At 38.7% G+C, this 13,789-nt stretch overlaps 1 pseudogene; it reads right to left on the bottom strand.

Annotated features, from left to right (window-relative positions):
- The window catches only part of LOC141632866 (pentatricopeptide repeat-containing protein At5g50280, chloroplastic-like), a 39,479-nt pseudogene extending 26,027 nt beyond the window's left edge, over positions 1 to 13,452 (bottom strand).
- Between the last annotated feature and the right edge of the window lie 337 nt (positions 13,453 to 13,789).

Here is a 13,789-nt window from a genome sequence, read left to right as displayed (position 1 = left end):
TTTCAATAGCCAGCAGTGCTACCATAGGTACCTGAAAAGAAACAAAACATACCGCGCATTATCCGAGAAAACAAAATTGAAACGGTAATTATGTGCAAAGAATTAAAAGAACGAGGTATAATAACTATAAAGTGGTCGATCGACCATAGCATCCGATCGATCGATCGAGGATGACACGAATGTAAGCTCAGAATCGCAGTGTCGGTCGATCGACCACTCGGGCGGTCGATCGACCGAAAACTCTTTGTAAGTTTCTGATTTCTTCGAATTAGCTCAATAAATTGAGCTAATATGGTCTATGAACCTGCAAATACACATAATAGCGCGCCCAAAATAGCGGAAAACCCAAAGTAACAGTCTATAGTCTATGAAATCCTAAGCAAACCAATTAAAATGCGAAGTCTCGCGCACACGAAAAACGATAAATAGTCTAAAAGCAATAAAATAGTCTTTAAAAAGGTCTAAGAAACGCATAGATCAACGGAAACTGCGGAAAATCTCTGACCAAGGCTTCTGTCTACATGAAGTAGCTTCCGCAGTGCTCATCTCAGAAGCTGGACTCCACTCTACTCCGACTGGGATACTCAATGGATCATCTCTAGCATATTCCCAAGCATGACCATCATCTTCTAGCTCCTCACACACAAGATCTGACTCCGAAATTTTGACTGGCTCCTTCTTCTTGGGCTCCTCATCTGGCTCCTCGTCAGTTGCATAGCTCAGACATCCCAAACCGCCTCTCTGAATAATGGGCTCCTTCACAGCTAGAGCGATCAGCGGTTCTTTCTTCCCCAAACCGGTTCCTGTAACATCTAAAACAAGAGAATCGTCCTCCATATTGCTCCCAATCTAGGGCGGAGGTGTCATAACAGGAATAGGTACAGGTAAGGAAGTAGGAATCTCAACATAAGATTTCTTTTCAGAAATCACATTGCAAGTAACGGGGCACATAGGATCTCTCTTTTTATGAGACTAGGCAAACAATATGGAGTGTTTTCCTACCTTAAATCTTAAAGTTCTTTCCCCTACATCAATTATTGCACTAGCAGTGTGCAGAAACAGTCTTCCCAAAATAATTGGGGTGTTGACATCTTCAGGAATATCCAAAACAACAAAGTCAACAAGAAAAAAGAACTTTTCAATTTGAACAGGCACATTCTCTAAGACCCCTACTGGCCGAATCAGCAGTCGGTCACCATTTGTCTGATCATGTCAGTAATGGCAAATCTAGTTAAACCCAATTTCTTAGCCGACTCAAAGGCATAACACCGACACTAGCCCCTAAATCACATAATGCCTTCTCAATTGAGAAGGTACCAATACTACGAGGGACAGAGAAACTACCGGGTCGACGTTTACGATTAGCGGTGTGAGTTAAGTATGAACTAGACTCTTCAGTTAAATGCACAGACTCAACAGCATTCAAAGACCTTTTCTTAGCTAGTAACTGTCTCATAAACTTCATATATGCAGGTATTTGATTAACTAGCTCTAAGAAAGGTATTTGCACATTAAGACTACGCACTAAATCTTTGAATTTATCGAATGTTACCTCATCTTTGGTTGGCACTAGTCTCTCTGGATAAGTAGCTTTGCCCTCTCTTCTAGGTCTCTCATACCGGCATCAGTGGACTTAGGCTGAAAATCCACTACTTTGTCCTTGTTGTAGCTCGAACCTTCTTCAGACCGTCTCAGAAATGAACCATTAATCGTCATCGGGTCATACTTTGAAACCGGGACTGACCCATCAGCATTTGGGTCTTTCCTCAATAGTTTCGGAGTCGTCGTACCCCGAAATAAGTGGTCCCTCAAGTTATTTGGCATTGGAGGACGGATTGGTTCGACATCAGCTGCTTCCTCAGTCGATCGACTAGTTAGGTCGGTCGATCGACCACTCTTTTTTTTTCCAGAATGGTCAGAAGGATAAGAAAGTGTCGCTGAAGAATTAAGGGTGGTCGATCGACTGGGTGATGCGGTCGATCGACCGTGATTACTGCTATTCGTCTTTTTCTCGCTCTTTTTCTTCTTCCCTTTTTCAGCAGCTTTCTCGGGTCCATCAAGAGTAACCCCGCTCCTCAGCGTCATTGCATGTACGGTCTCAATACACTGATTTAGAGAGTGAAATTGACTCAGTATCTCAGCTGCATTCTTATCTAATGTAGCAATTTGAGATTTTAGCTCCGTGATTGAGACCTTATTCGTCGCATTACTTTTCTGTACCTCCACCATAAGCAGCTGCACTAGACTTGTCAACTCGCAACTTCATTATTCGACTCTTCTTTTGTGGAGTGGATGGTGGTGGGGCTACATAAGGAGGCACATGTGGTTGATGCGGTGAAGTAGGAGCGTAATTATACGCATTGTCGAGCTTAAATTCATGAAAAGCAAACATCTTCTCCCTAGGGCTCCTGCATGTATCAACTATGTGTCCCATTCCGCCGCATCTCGCACAAAACTCCACCTGCTGCTTCTGAGAATGGAACATGGGTGGACTCTTCTGAAGTACTCTAGATAGGACCTGTAGGACGTAACAAAACAACACTAGAGAAGATGGTAAGAACTGCCTCAAGGTACTCAGTCTTCCCTTGAGGCGAAACACAGACTAAAATAAAAAACAACTAAAACTAGCGTGCCTCCCAAGAACGGCGCCAAAATTTGATACCTGTCGAAGTGAGTACCAAAAATAATATTTATAAATTCCGAACTACAACTAGCAAGCGGTAGTAAGGGTCGATCCGCAGGGAGGTAGGGAGATTATAGTTGCTTTTAATTTTAGTCTAACGGTAACAATGAGGGGGGGGGGGGGGTTTGATGTGAATTATAACTAAATCTAATAACATAAACTAAATAAACAAATAATAGAAGCAAAAGATGTAAACAATGATAAAAGAAATGCTAAGACGGTCGGTTAACTATAGCTGCGATGGCACATAATCCTAGGTAAGTCCGAAATACAATCGTGTAGGATGGGTAAAACAAGTCCTCTCGGTCCAAGTTATCTAATAGCTCCTTTCGGCCTATGCTACCAGTCCCTAAGTCTCACTAATGCTAGCTCTCGCCCCGATTAGTGATTCCTAAAGCCTAAATTACATTATCTCTCGATCTCAGCAATTTAGTCGTCTTAATTCATTAATTAATGCCCTTCCCTATCTCTCAATCTATGGGTTGGTCAAAACTAAGCATCTAACAAGTCTCCTCTCGGTCTCATTGTTAAAAAATTACACTTAACGAAACAAACAAATGCTAATCAAACACGAAGTCGGTCGATCGACCAGCTACCCCAGTCGATTGACAAACCGGCTCAGTCGATCGACTAGTTAAGCCAATCGATCGACCATGCCCTAATTCGGGGTCACCTATTCTAATGCCATCTACGCCATAGATCCCCTACATCTTAGCGCGGAAGATTTAGCTGCTCATACTGGAATTAATAATGATAACGAAACTGAAGATGCAAATAACCGAATTCATAATTAAATTAAATAAACAGTAAAACCGCATAAAAGAATGAATTAGGGCTTAGGGATTCTAACTAATCAATTCTAATCTATAAAGAAAGAACAAATTCAGAGCAAGAATTACCAGAAATAAGGAAAGCAGGAAGAACAAACCCGGATGCAAAGAAGAATTTTATTGAAGTACTTAAGAAAACCGTAAACTAGGTATGATAAATCTGAATCCCTAATATGAATGAATAAAACTAAGCTAATGAATGATAGATCCGTCAAGCAGCAGGTAAAGTTACGTTATATAGGAAAAATAACGTAACCTATTCCTAAACCTAATTAAAATGGGCTTCCTCGTCTTTTAATTTGCGCGTCAGCTCGTGGGGTGGTCGATCGACCACCTGGACCAGTCGATCGACCAAGAGTGTCTTTGACGATGAATGCATTCGACGAATTCTACAAATAAGCGCACCGATCTTAAAATAGCTGCCATTTCTTCGTTACTTGGTCAAATCAGGCGTTCTATGCGGTGTTGGAAAGCTAAGAGGATAAGGTTTCACCTCCAATTGGAATCACTTGATTATCAGATCTAGAACTCGAGATATAGCCATCTGAATAAGGCTGCAATGTCGAGAAGCATTCTGACAGTCTATAGACCATGTAGGTCAGTCTATAGACTGCTGTAGCTGGTAATCCGCTTCTAAAACTCTCGCAAATATGTCTTTCAGGCCTTGAAATGCGCACCAAGTTCATCTCTCGAGTCACTACTCCATGTCAAATGCAATGCTAAGTACTCGGGGACGGATTTGGCTCTTTTCCCGCTGGATTCTTCACATTTATGCAATATTATACAAAAACACGAAAGTAGACGGAAATAGGGAAAATAGTAGCATAAACTACATATTTGAGCTCTGAAATGCGTGTAAAATAAGGTGTAAAACATCATATTTAGGACACGCATCACGTAGCGTCCCTGAATTAAAATATGATACAAGATTGTGATAAGAAAGACAGATAAATGTTAGGAAAACGATTCTTACAAGCGACGAAATGGTCATTAATACCATGAAAATGGCTAATAGCTAAAAGGCAACTGTCATAAATACATGAGTGAAGTCAGTCGAATTTTTGAGTAAAGTGGTCTCGTGATATTAGTTTCTACAACATATGATACCTGCTTTGCAAATCCGTCAAGAAGAATGGTAAAAGTGTTGGGAAATTAGCGCCAATATCCCACGCGCAACGGAAGTAACCAATTGACAATTAAACCGTAAAAGTAAATAAATGTAAGCAATATTAAGATGAGATGATATTTTAGGGTCAAACCCAGGCAAAACCTTCCAAACCGGAAGTAAAACCCACTAGCCAAATCGACTAAAATCCACTATAATAATATAGTACCAGTACAACGTAACCGTCCCAAATTAATACCAATTCAAAACACACAATAATATAAGATAACAACCTCTAGCCCTCTAGTAATATTACTCAATGCTACTAATATCACCTTTAGAGTAACCTCCTAAATTATTGTATAAAAAACACCCGTTGTACTCCACCTTGACAGGCTCGTATATCTACTATCTATTTAGCTTATTTTATGCATAATAAAGCGGCATTGGGATGTGGTTTCACATGATTTATGTCACATTTACCATATTCTTAATGTCGGGTTAGTAATGGAGTTTTGAGCAATGATCGGAAGCAAATGCATGTCTTGAAGTCTACCATGGTACAAAACATCTACTTGTAATTAGGCATTAATCGTGATTTCATTGTATCTAATTACCCCTATTGAATCTCTAGTGCTCTTATCTTATTATTAATTTGACCAATGTATGTGATTTCCACTTGGTAGGATTGATAAGTTGGGTTATATGATTAAGTGTGATTTCCTTGTCATTTGGCCATTATTAAGAAGATTTAGAAGATTAACCTTCACAATAGGGTGATAAAATACAACTAAAGGATTGATTGAGTGGTTTTATCAACTAAAGTGCCTAACTTTAATGAGTCGGATTAAGTCTCTCTTAAATTTGATAAATTTCCATCTCAAAACTTGATTGTTTGATTGCTTGCTACATACTCTTGTTTGAATATTGTTTTGTCTTTGTTACTTTTGAAAACTAAACCAAAAACCCCCCCTTTTCCATACTTGTTTGTAGTTTAATTTGTCACAATTGTTCTAATTGCTCTTTTAAATTCACCATTGCAAAACCCCCCTTCTCTTGGGTTCGATCCCATTGCTTGCTACTTTACTACTCCCTTTGTTTTTTTTAATTGTCATTCTCACTTTTCGAGACACTCACTTCTCTCTTCAATATCTCTCAAAATATATGACTAAATATATTGAAATTTATACTCATATTAAAGCTCTATTCGCAAGGAATTTTATGGTGTAATTTTTATAATTTACCGATCAATATATTTTTGTATAAATTGAATTCAAAGGCTCACCTCGTAAATTGAAAACGTCAATTATTTTAGAACGGAGGAAGTAGTTTAGAATTATTATTAATTAGTACGTGTTGTGGTATATAAATTGTTAATTTGGCCATTTTAAATAGCGACGTTCTAGGAGTGTCAAATTTTGGCGCCGTTGCCGGGGAAGGTAACGGTTTTGTTAGTGTTTTTTAGAGTAGTTGTGTGTTTTTGTGTGATTTGTAGAGTAAAACATTTTTTGTAAATATTAGGATTAGTTTAAGTAGTTTATATTTATCTCTTGTTTGATTAATTGGCTTTTCTTAATTTGTCTCAATTTGAACCATTTTACAAGTCTTCTTCTCTATGCTTTCTTGAGATATTTGAACCTATTATTCAAACCGTCTATGAATTGTGTGGAGGTGACACTTTGAATATTTCTATGACTAATGGGATGGTTGGAGAAGACTTGGGGTATGTTCTGTCTTGTGATTTAGAGGGAACCTTACAAGATTTGGAAGCAAATCCACCCATGGAGGAGTCGGAAGAAAATGAGAAAGTTGTGGTTCTTAAGGATGTTGGTTATGACCTTTCTTTGGGTAAAAATTTAGTAAGTATGAACTTTGAGGAGAATGTTGAGAGGCTAGAGAACGAGATGCTTGTTGAAGTTTGGCCTCTCAAAGAAAAACCACTCATACTAGTTCCTAAAGAACCTCTTGTGTTCCTTCACTCTTACTTGGTTTTTACCAAGTCTAACCCTTCTTTTAAGGAGTCTTATCGCGACATTAGTTTGTTTTTCGAACATGAAAGCTTAATGAATCACTTGTCATATGCATATATTTTCATTATGCATGCTTGTTATGTTTTGACTTCTATTATTGTCACTTTTATTGGTTGTGGGCTGACATGTTTGATAGGTTACTAAGGGCATTAAGTTGCTCTCCTCTTGACCATTGATAGAAGAAGAAGCTTGAAAAGGCGTCGAGCAAACGACGGAAGCCAAAAGCGCTTTACGGGAGGCAGCCCGCACTCCTTCTTTAATGCTTTTATTAGTCTCTTTTCCTACTAGTGTTTGTACTTGTGTGTAAAACTCAACTACTTGAGTAGTGCACACAAGGTGTTTGTGAAATGGTGCAAGTGATTTATTAAAATCGTTTGATAAGCCCTTGCTTGAGAGTAAAAAGTATCATGCTTGACAATTCCACCAATGCTCCTTATCAAGCCCATTTAAGCTACCCTTGTGCCCCATTATTCCCAAGCTCACTTTTTGACACAATCACTACATACATCACCACTATTCTTTGCCTAAATATCTAAACACCTTATTTCCGTATCATTACCTCAATCATGTGGAATCACCTACAAAAGAATTCCCACTTTCATTCCCACAAATCAAACAATGAAAAAGAAGCAATCAAAAGTTCAAATATGGAGGAGTTTTGTTGGAAAAATGGTGAAGTATGTTGAGTTCTCATTTTGCCCATGATTTGTGCTTGGTACACCATGATAATACCAAGTAAAGTAGATGAAGAGGAGGATGTAAGGTGTGAATCTTTGAGCTCATCATCGAGAGTTGAGGGTGTTGGTGGTGTAAGTTAGTGAGCTTGTGAGATGGAGTTGAACTTGTTCTAACTTGAAGAGGATGAAGGTGCCTCAAGTCATTTCATTGAGGATTGATTAAGATGTTCCCCTTCGCTTTGAGGACAAAGTGAAAAATAAAGTGTGGGGTGGACATGAGTTGCTGATACCTTGTAATATATTGTAATATATTCATTTTCATGCACTGTTCATAAAAAAAAAAGAGAAAAAAAAAAGAAAAACCCGGCTAGGATGAAAATCCGAAAGGGCATCCTAGGCAAAAATGGGAAAGTGGCCGAGGTCGAAGTGAAAACCCGAAAGGGCGCTCCGGGCAAAAATAAGAAATGAGTGCGAGCCACGAGAGATAGAGTGAGGAGAAAGCTACACCGAATACCCGAAAGGGTGGTTTAGGCAAAATGAGAGAGCTAGGAGGGGGATTTGGAGGCCTATCTTATGACTAGCACTTGGTGTATTTGGTGTTTGAGTTGTTTGGATGATATCATTTTTGTTGTTGTTGTTGTTGTATGATTTGTCATGGATTGTGTTGAAGTATTTTTGGAGGATTTTGAGGTTGTCTAATTATTGAGTTTGGAGGTGTTTGATGCTAGATAACCTTGTGTTTCAAATGGATGGAGTGATAAGGGGGAGAAATAAGGAGGATGTTATGTTGGATTATGAAAATGAGATTGAATTGGTGGAAATTAGGATCATCTTAGATGAGAGAAGACATAAGGAGGGCGCGTGAGTGAAGAGCGTTCATTATGGAGGCTTTGGGTCGCTTAATTTTGTGATGATGTTGTAACGGAATAGTGACCATGTCGATAATGTGATGAGGGAGACATAAGTAGGATGAGTTATGAGAGAAGAGGTATGGATCGATTGAGCGTACCCATACTTATTTTGTGAGCCTTTTGTTGATTGATTGGTTCTATAATAGTTTGCCCGGGACGAGCAAAGGCTTAAGTGTGGGGTATTTGATAGGCTCGTATATCTACTATCTATTTAGCTTATTTTATGCAAAATAAAGCGGCATTGGGATGTGGTTTCACATGATTTAATTCACATTTACCATATTCTTAATGTCGGGTTAGTAATGGAGTTTTGAGCAATGATCGGAAGCAAAGGCATGTCTTGAAGTCTACCAGTACAAAACATCTACAAGCAAGAAGGAAGACTAGCTAAGACATGAAGAAGTGAAAGGATGGAGCAATTGAAGATTTGAAGTGTTGTTTGCATAAGGATCGACTTCAAATGGGTATATCTTGAGTTCTAAAGCTTGTATCGATGCAAGGCCAAGTGGAGGTGAAAGCTTATGTTTTTAGCTTTCCAACGATAGGTCACACGCCTCATTTGTCCAAGTAACGAGGGAGATATGACTTTTCGAAAAAGTGATGTCCAGGCCAAAAACCGCACGGTGCGGTTTTCTTAGTCCCAAAACTCGCACGGTGCTGTTTCGTGCTGCCGTGTTTTCGCCAGGCTGCATTAGCTTTGTTATTCGAGGTCCATTACTCTCAATTAGGTTTAGGCTATAAATAGGTGATTACATTAGGTTTTCACACATCTCTCATACAATCTTATGCTCATTTTAATTAATCAAGTTGTAATTTTGGGAATTATTCATCTTTTTGATTGGGTTTATATCTACTATGGAGAACTAATCTCCTCATCTTAATCCGGCTCAAAGGTGCAATCTTTGGTTGTAAGACTACTTAATCTTCCCGTAATTTTCATTATCATTGTTAATCCTTTGTGTTTATTGTTTGAATTTTGAAAACCTTGTTTACATTGAGTAATTAAGTGTGATTTCCTTGTTGCTTAACTAATCAAGTTCCTTAATTTATTGTTGTTGGGATTATTAAGTGTGATTTCCTTGTAATCTCATCTTTGCAACACCTTGTTATTTTGCTAATGAATGTGATTTCTTTTTGGCTTAACTAGAAAATAAAGAATTAACTTGTAATTAGGCATTAATCGTGATTTCATTGTGTCTAATTACCCCTATTGAATATCTAGTGCTCTTATCTTCTTATTAATTTGACCAATGTATGTGATTTATACTTGGTAGGATTGATAAGTTGGGTTATTTGATTAAGTGTGATTTCCTTGTATTTGGCCATTATTAAGGAGATTTAGAAGATTAACCTTCACAATAGGGTGATAATATATAACTAAAGGATTGATTGAGTGGTTTTATCAACTAAAGTGCCTCACTTTAATGAGTCGGATTAAGTCTCTCTTAAATTTGATAAATTTCCATCTTAAAACTTGATTGTTTGATTGCTTTCTACATACTCTTGTTTGAATATTGTTTTGTCTTTGTTACTTTTGAAAACCAAACCAAAAACCCCCCTTTTTACATACTTTTTTGTAGTTTAATTTGTCACAATTGTTCTAGTTGCTCTTTTAAATTCACCTTTGCAAAACCCCCCTTCTCTTGGGTTCGATCCCATTGCTTGCTACTTTACTAGTTTAGAATTAGTATTAATTAGTACGTGTTGTGGTATATAAATTGTTAATTTGGCCGTCTTAAATAGCGACGTTTTAGGCGTGTCACACCTCACCCTCAAACCCCGACTTTTTAGTCACTTTGTTTGATTACATTTTGTGAGATGATTTTTCGAAAGGATTTTACATCCTTTATATAGCTACGTAAAAGTGACGTTACAATTACCCATCATAAATCACCTTACGTTATACACATATGAATTAAAACACAATTCATATGTTTTGTCTCATTTTCACGTAAAGATAACAAATGAATGTTTCATTCATTAACACCTCCTAAAGTTACATGCATATCATCAATTTTATGCACATTTTGAACACTTAGTAAATTTATTACTTGTGTTGGATGTTTTAATCCAACCAATCTCCCCCTCCAACACAAGAGAACATATCCGAGGAATAAACCATTGGCCTTATGAAATCACCAGAGCTGCACACCCGAGTTAGTATTCGGTCCTCACCCTAACTCACTTTCACGGCCAATGCACCGTGTACAGCCTATACCCAGTCAATGACGTTACTTGACTCCGGAGAGAAACCTCTTGCTCTCCACCTTTCTACCGGCAGGAATTTTACCTTTGCGCCCGTTTGTACCCTGAAAACAATCTGCCTTCGTCGCCTCTTCCGCGAACGAAACACGTGCACGACTTTTCCGTTTCCAGCCATCCTGTGAGGTTTTTACTACATATGCATCCAGGCAGTATAAACCACGACGTAGCTCCCCCTTCATGAGGACCATAGAACCCTTAGTCACTTTCATTACTCCCTCATGAGCTTTACAACCATAACCCTCGGAGTCTAGTTGACTAAGTGAAATTAAATTCTGCCGCAACTTTGGAACATAGGCAACCTTGTCCAAAGTGTGCACCACCCCATTTGACAATTTGATTTTTTACCACCCCAACACCTATGACATTAACTGTTGAGTTATTAGCCAAACTCAACTTCCTAACCACGCCTTCTTGGAGCTCATCAAAATTATCTTTCCGGGTGCAAATATGGTTGACACAACCAGAATCTAATATCCATTCTTCCTTAGAAGATACGTCGTTCACATTCGTGACCGCAAATATATCACTATCATCGGTAAGGAAACAACCACTATTTCCTTCACCGGCAATCAAGTTGGTGTCGCCCTTGATTTCTTCATTCCCGCATTTTTTAGGACAGAACCGCCTGATACACCCAAGGTCACCACACTTGAAACACTTCACATCATTATTCCTAGAAGCGTTCCTGGACCGAGACCTGCCATGCTTCGATCCATCCTCCCTCTTCAACGATTGACCTCTCCCATCCCGATCAACTACAACTGTACCCGTACCGTTGCTCCGTATCCCAGCCTTGTCCTTCTTCCTCGCATAAAAGGACAATAAAGTTGTCTGTGCTTGCTCCATCGTGATGGTGTCTTTCCTGCACAGAATAGTATCCACATAAGTCTCATATGTGTCCGGGAGAGAATTGAGGAGTAATAACGCCTTGTCTTCCTCCTCAAGCTTTACTTCGATCTTCTTCAACTCTTCTAACAGTCCATTGAACAAATTCACATGTCCAATTAATTTATCATCTTCGTCCATCCTCAACCGATATAACCGTCGCTTCAAAAGCAACTTGTTGGTCAAACTCTTCGCCATGTAGAGCTTCTCTAACTTTTCCCATATCACTGATGGAAAGTCGTCATCAAGAACACAATTGATGACTGAATCCGAGATGCACCACCTAATAGTACTTGCACACTTGGTTCAAACCTCTTCCCAGTTGTCATCACTCATCTTCTTTGGCTTACCATCATCTTCTTTCAGGGCTCTAGCCAAGCCAAGATATACCAGGAGATCCTTCATCCTTCTTTGCCAAAGAGTGAAACTACTTTTACCATCAAATTTTGGTACTGCAAATTGAGGCCCCATATTTGACGTCCTTGCCAATTAAACCAGCCACCAGACCGAGCCTAGTGGCTCTGATACCACTGTTGGGAAATTAGCGCCAATCTCCCACACGCAACGGAAGCAACCAATTGACAATTAAACTGTAAAAGTAAATAAATGTAAGCAATATTAAGATGAGACGATATTTTAGGGTCAAAACCTTGCAAACCGGAAGTAAAACCCACTAGTTAAATCGACTAAAATCCACTATAATAATATAGTACCAAGACAACGTAACCGTCCCGAATTAATACCAATTCAAAACCCACAATAATATAAGATAACAACCTCTAGCCCTCCAGTAATATTAGTCAATGCTAATAATATCACCCCTAGAGTAACCTCCTAAATTATTGTATAAAAAACACCCGTTGTACTCCACCTCACCCTCAAACCCCGACTTTTTAGTCACTTTGTTTGATTACATTTTGTGAGATGATTTTTCGAAAGGATTTGACATCCTTTATATAGCTACGTAAAAGTGACGTTACAATTACCCATCATAAATCACCTTACGTTATACACATATGAATTAAAACACAATTAATATGTTTTGTCTCATTTTCACGTAAAGTTAACAAATGAATGTTTCATTCATTAAGACCTCCTAAAGTTACATGCATATCATCAATTTTATGCACATTGAACACTTAGTAAATTGATTACTTGTGTTGGATGTTTTAACCCAACAAAAAGTCACCCTAGTTCCTTCAATCTTTTCCCGAATCATGGCTTTCCAAAGCTTCATCAGTGTCTCAGCATCTCCAGCCTGCCTAAATGCATCGAGAAGAGCCGTATATGTCTCTATGGTAGGTTTGATTTCTTCCCTCTGCATGTTCTCAAAGGCTTTGTATGCTTTTTCATGCCACCCACCAATAGAATAAGCGTGGATTAGAGTGGTATATGAATGAGAAGTCGGTTTAATGCCCGCTTTTCTCATTCTTAGGAACGCATCAGCAGACAAGTCACTTATACTCTTCTGCTTTCCATATGCACTTATAAGGCTCGTGTATGATTTAACATTTGGCTTTATTCCAGAATCCAGCATTTCCCGGAGAAGCTTCTCGGCTATATCAGGCTGCATCCTTTTACTATATGCATCCATCAGAATGTTGTAGATGGCAGAAGAAGGTGAAAGCTTTTTGTTCTTCATCTCAACAAAGAGGGCTTCAGCTTCTTTAAGCTGATTGGTCTTACAATAGCCATCCATAATTATGTTATATATATAACAGTATTTGAGGAGATCCCTTTCTTCTCCATTTCTTCTTGAATGATAAGAGCTTGTTTAAGAAGTCCCTCGTCACAGAATGATTTGATCACAGCTCCTACGACGTCCAAACTCCATTTGACTCCTTTTCTATTCATTCTTTCAAAGAACTCCCACACATCTTTAGCACTTCTACCCTGTTTTATCATAACAGTGTTATAATCACAGAACCAGTTACGCGATCCGGAAGGACATTATTCGACTCCATGGCCTCATACAACTTCATAGCGTCATTGTACCTTTAATAAACCAGCATTTGAATCAGAAGGCTTGATTCATGAGACCTGCCACTTGGTTCTCCTATTTCCATGTGTCATGATTTTCTTATAAAAAACTTATATGAGACGGTTGTCGCATACAACCAGCCATTTAATATTGTCTCTTCATTTGATATTAGTGATAATGGCTTGATTGTATGCTTCAAAGTGCAAATCGTCGCACATAAGACTAATTGCGGGGGCGCCACAAGGGCTGTTTTTGACGCCTTGTGGGTTTTGAACCACCTTCGTAAGTACCATTATTCACTGACACTATCAGTTACGCAGGTGGTTTTATGGTCTACCAGACTTACCAAATTACACATATGGGATGTGAATCGAGCACAACATGTCAATGTGTAACTGAAAAAATGAGATGATAGTCTCTAA

This window comes from Silene latifolia, chromosome Y (genome assembly GCF_048544455.1).
Source record: "Silene latifolia isolate original U9 population chromosome Y, ASM4854445v1, whole genome shotgun sequence".
NCBI lineage: Eukaryota > Viridiplantae > Streptophyta > Magnoliopsida > Caryophyllales > Caryophyllaceae > Silene > Silene latifolia.
The sequence above is the reverse complement of the archived record's forward strand: the minus strand, read 5'-3'. Positions and strand labels throughout refer to the sequence as shown.